Source organism: Strongylocentrotus purpuratus, unplaced genomic scaffold (genome assembly GCF_000002235.5).
Source record: "Strongylocentrotus purpuratus isolate Spur 01 unplaced genomic scaffold, Spur_5.0 spur5_scaffold_20, whole genome shotgun sequence".
Lineage (NCBI taxonomy): Eukaryota > Metazoa > Echinodermata > Echinoidea > Camarodonta > Strongylocentrotidae > Strongylocentrotus > Strongylocentrotus purpuratus.
In genome coordinates, this window is record NW_022145606.1 from 37177063 (window position 1) to 37183281 (window position 6219).

The following is a 6219-nucleotide window of genomic DNA, read 5'->3' on the forward strand; positions in this document are numbered from 1 at the left end:
GTCTTTTCTGATGTATTATACTCGGTAGGACTTGCTCAGCATGTCACTGCACCCACTCATCAGGCAGGGCATACGCTAGACCTTGTCATTACACGTAAGGATAAACATCCACTTCTTGACACATCCTGCATTACCGGACTACCGTCAGATCACAATGCAATAGTCTGCACCCTGAACTTTACTCGCCCCCCTTCAACCAAGAAATTGATAAAGTGTCGCAAGCTGAAGGACATAGATGTAGAACACCTCATCGCTGATGTAAGAAGTTCCCTTAGTGATCTTCCTGGTGTTACCTGCCCATCTGATCTTGCTGAGCAGTACAATCACGTTATGGAAGATCTTTTGGACAACCACGCCCCGAAAAAGACTGTACTCATTTCTGTTCGACCAAACGCCCCATGGTACAACGAAGATGTCCGGGAGGCGAAACGCGAAAAACGTCGAGCTGAGCGTCACTTAACAAGAAACGAAAACTCAATCAACAGGGAAATCTATCGTGAAAAGTGTCGGTTATATAATGATATTCTTTCCGACTCCAAGTCCAGTTACCTGCGGGAGGAGATTGAGAAACTTGACAACAAGGGACTCTTTCAGTGGATGCAAAAGTTAACATCTCCTCCATCATATGAACGAAGTCTGCCGAGTCACGAATCAGATAAACAGTTGGCCAACGACTTCGGATCTTTCTTCCAGAACAAGATCCTAACAATAGCTGATGAGTTAGACGGCCGTCAAACTGTATATGAGGCTATGCAACAAGAGACTATTCATCCTACTTTCTCTGAATTTCACCCGATTTTCGAGGCTGATGTTCTCAATGTTATCATGGAAAGCCCATCTAAATCATGTCGACTAGATCCTGCCCCCACTTGGCTCATCAAGAAATGTATCGATGTTCTTATCTCTTTCTTCACTAAACTTGTGAACCTTTCACTTTCTTCTGGGATTGTTCCTTCCTCATTCAAGACTTCACATGTCATCCCAGTCTTGAAAAATCCTAAGTTAGATGTAGAAAATATGGCAAACTATCGGCCAATTGCCAACCTGATGTTCCTCTCAAAAGTCTTGGAACGAATTGTTGCCAATCAACTAAGGGCTTACCTCCAGGAGTTTCAGCTCTTTCCTCCTATGCAGTCGGCATATCGCGAGGGTCATTCCACAGAAACTGCTCTCCTTAGGGTTTACAATGACATCTTACTAGCGTTAGATAAAGGACAGGAGGCCATTCTGGTGCTGCTTGATTATTCAGCAGCCTTTGATACCATCAACCATGACTTGCTGATTCAACGCTTCAGTCACACATACGGCATAGAAGGTTCTGCTCTAAAGTGGCTCAAGTCATACCTCGAGAACCGGAAACAAATTGTAATCGTAAACGGAACCAAATCAGATGAATTCCCTCTAACTTGGGGGGTACCGCAGGGCTCAGTAATGGGACCTTTGGAATTTGTTCTATATACTGGTCCTGTGAGTGACGTCATCACAGCCCACAAAGGTATAAGCCACATGTTATATGCTGATGATACCCAGTTGTACATCGTTATGCAACGCAACGACCTGGCTGATGGCATCTCGTCTTTGGAAGACTGCGTGACAGATGTGAAGTCTTGGGCTAGTAACAATAACATGATGCTCAATGCAAACAAGACTGAGCTCATCCACATTACATCACAATTTAGGAAACGGAACGAGTCGGTTAGCCTTCACATAGATGGAGCTGTTATTACTGCGACCAATTCTGCTAGAGATCTGGGTGTTATCGTTGATAACTCGTTAGACTTAAGAGAGCACATCCGAAAGGTGTGTCGGGCAGCTAGCTTCGGAGTTTATAGGATTGGGAAAATCCAGAAATACCTTGATCGCAGCTCTACTGAACGACTAGTTAATGCATTGGTAACGTCCCATTTAGACTACTGTAATTCATTATTAATCAACTTACCTGCTTCTCATCTGGCCCCACTCCAGCACATCCAGAACACTGCTGCACGTCTAATCACCCGCACCAGAAAGCACGATCACATCACTCCAGTCATCCGCACCCTACATTGGCTCTTAATTCCCCAACGTATCCAATTCAAGATTCTTCTCCTCACGTTCCACATCATCCATCAACACGCACCATCATACCTGATTGAACTGATCTCACCCAAACAGACTACCGGCATGAACCTTAGATCATCATCCAGACCCCAGCTCGCACTCGGTCCTCGCACCCACAACCGCTATGGTGACAGGGCCTTCTCAGTCTGTGCCCCCACTCTTTGGAACATTCTCCCCGCCCATATCCAGGACTCACCCACCATTGACATTTTCAAAAAGAATCTAAAAACTCATCTATTCCAAAAGCAACCCAAATAACTCTATAATGTCTTTTCAAATTATTACTATTACTGATATAATGTGTTAATTTCCAAGGAATTTACATGTTTTGTTAATTTCTTTAGTAATGTTAGTAATGTTTGATCTTCTTGGTAATTTGAGTAATGTCAATTTGTTAAGTTATGATAGAAATATTTGATTTTCTTGTTAATATAAGTAATGACAATTAGTTAAATTATGTAGGTAATATTTTGTTTTCTTGGTAATTGAGTAATGTTAATTCCATTAGTAATATCGATTTTGTTTGAAGTAATTTTGATTTGTGTACATGTACAGCGCTTTGAAACTTTTGTCACAAGCGCTATATAAATTTGTCATATTATTATATTATTATTATCAAAATCATCATAAATTTGGCCGAGTCTTGGTAAAGTAACAAGCACTGTTCACAGAAAGCTATATATGGGACAACACACATGGTGTCGGGGCTAGTACTACCTTGATTTTCTTGTCTTTATATGCTCATTACTCAGCCAGTATACATTTTCCTCCAAAATTGTTTGGCACATGTCATTTATTTGTAATCATGAACATTCAGTGTAAGTTTCGTTTGATTATGTGAGAATGATTTTTTTTTTTTTTTTTTACCAGAACTGGAGTTTATCTTTAACACAAACAAATTTTAGACCATGGATTCGTGTATGCACATTACATATTGATATTGGTTAAGAAAAACTTTCTTTCAAAATAATGCTACATCTGTGCTTTAACAAGTGATTGATTAACAAATTATTGTATATTCGGCCTTAAAGAATTAAAGGGCGCCTCCATGCATATATGGTGACGATAACCAAAATCGTGTGATTTGAGAATTATCCTGGGATTTCAAGTGATTATACTTAATTACAAGTGTGACGTTTTACTTACTTCTGTCCTGTGAGTCGACGTATTAGGCTTGTCTTTCCAACACCTGCAGGACCAATGACCATTATTCGAGATCTGTTCCACCGGGCCATTCCGTTCCTAAGCGCTTCTTCCTGATTAATCGGTTCATCCAGTTCAATCGCTTCTTCCTGGTTAATCGGTTCTTCCAGTTCAATCTCTTCTTCCAGTTCAGTTTCTTCTTCCACGTCAGTTTCTTCTTTTAGCCCAATATCTGTTATCCCTAAAAAAAATATATATATATATATTAAAGGAAAACATTTTAAAAAAACAGGGGTCTGCAAGACTTTACGCTCATCTGAGGTGATGAAGGCAGGAGCCTTACAAAATTAGGGACCGAGCTCCCATTCGCTTTTTTGCAGGAACCATGGGCGGCGATACCGGGGGGGGGGGGGACGGGGGGGGGGGGGGGGGGGGGACACGTCCCCCACTCGATTTTTGTAGGGGGGATTGTCCCCCCGGAAAATTTGAAAAAGTGTACAAAAATAATGTACAGCAAATACCGACTAAAGACTGCAACACACTATTGGGCCTTGGAGCTAGGGCCCAAGAGCAGCGTTTAATCAAAATGCAAAAAATCTTCTTGCTCGGGAGCTATGCTCCCTCGCATATATCCTTCAAAATGTACAAGAAAATACTGTAAAAAAAGTGAAGTGTAAAAACAGTACATTGTTTGAGTACTATAGTTTTGCTATGGAATATAATTTTGTAATACAACAAAACTTCAAAACTTGTGAGGGGGTAATCACTTTCGTCAGCTTCACCCCTCTCATTCAATATGCTCACTCACTCGAGCTAAGAGCAGTCCCCCCCCCCCCCCCTCCTCTCCCGATAAAATTCAAACGTGGTTTATTTCTAATTCGATACCAGTGACTAATTTACAAATGTTGCTGAAATGGCATGATTTTCCCTGAGCTTCCGGGGGCTCTGCCCCCTTTACCCCCACCAAGGGCCCTAAGGCGGGGCCCTGGTTGTTCAGCTGACCATAATTAAATGCCTAAAACGCCTGAGCTTCCGGGGGCTCCGCCCCATGGACCCCACCAGGGCCCTAAGCGGGCCACTGGATGCTCATCTGACCATATACAAAGCCTAAAACCCTGAGCATCAGTGGGCTCCGCTCCTAGACCCCACCAAGGACCCTAAGGCGGGCCCTGGATGCTCATCTGATCGTTATTTAATGCCTAAAACCGCTGGACTTCTGGGGGCTTCGCCCCTGGACCCCACTGCGATTAGTGACCTGCATGCAAGTGTCACAAATAAGGTATCAAAATATGCTCATCTGACCCTTATCCTTATTAAATGCCTAAAAACTCTGAGCTTCATGGGGCTCCGCCCCTTGACCCCCGCCGGGGCTTTGCCCCTGGACCCCGCGTTAATATACGCCCCAATTGCTTTGATCTATCTGATCGCAAATACTTTAGCCCCCCCCCCCCCCACTTCCACTTTGAAAAACGTTACGCGGGGCCTGCATGTAACATGTAAGAGCGGTGATGATGCGGATTTTTCTCATCCCCCCCCCCCTAAAAAAAAAGAAGAAGTTTTTGCTCATTACGTCACTTCTCCCTCGTTCCTCGCATTTCGTCCCCCACCCCCCCCCCGGTCATGACAAGAAATCGCCGCCCCTGGCAGGAACATAGCATTTATTAAAACAGTAAGGTAAATTAGGGGTGCTGGTCCAAAGCCCGCTGCTATCCCATTCAAACAAATTAATTTCTAACCAAACCTTTGATTTGGTATAAATCATATCTATATTTCATGATATATCATAATACAAAAATTAAAAACATTACGGTAACCAGGCATTTTGAAGAGATATCCTTCATTGGAATAGAAACACTTTTTTCCAATTTTCAACAGTTTTCAATATTCGCGAGCAAGCACATTTTAAAGTTTGTCGTGCTTGCATTGCAATTTGGATCTCCCTTTTTTGCAGAAGATTCCTACATATTTTGGTAAAAATCTAGCCATGAATTTCTGAAAATAAGTTGATAATGTATAAAACCATAGGCTATTTGTCTTCTTTCTTTTTTTTTTTTGGGGGGGGGGGTTACTGTGATATATGAACTTACACATGTGATGTGTGATATAATACGACCATGGTGTGCTGGATTAAAAACGAGTGTGTTATTTTGTTTTAAAGCTTGGTACCAAAGGTACTACATTAATACATCCAAGTTATCATAGTTAGCAATGTCAGTTTGGAAAAATACTTTATTTTTATATTACATGGTATGGTTCGAGTATAAAACCAATTAATTTGTTGTTAAAGTCTGATCAAATATATTTCATGATTTGTTTTATTTGTGTATGTATGTGGATGTAGTACCCTTCAACAAAAATTGGATTTAGTACTTTCTGGAACTGAAAATATTGCATACTGTAAGCAAGGTACAATGCATGACTTGTATGGATGTAGTACATTTTGGAACCGAGCACTTTAGATGTGAGCGTAGCAAATATGTGACTTCAGAGAGACCTTCATACTAACCTTTGTTAAATGCTTTCTGGATATCACTGACATTTATTACGCAACCGTGATTACAAGAAGCAAGCACATCCTGGTCTTTCAGGATATCTCTTATGGGGACCAATTCCTTATCGCCGTGTTCAGAACAGTTTGGACACAATATTCCCACAGAATATTCTATCCGTCTTGCCCAACGCCTTTTGAGATCCTCTAGTGTTACATGTAGATAGTCAATAATCTTGATAAATGAAAGAAAATGCATTCACTAGCAGTATGATTAAACAATTTACACAGTGACGTATCAAGTTTCCCTCTCAATATTGTGTTACACGGAAATTCAGGGACATTAGCAGGAGACCAGCCTGTAGTCCCGTAGCCAAATTCTGGGAACAAAGGTGTTTTTCAGTTCCCTGATGAACACCGAATAATTGTGACCTGGGCTGCCTTCTTAAATTTGTCAGGCATTTCCGGGAGGGGTCAACAAAGGTCAA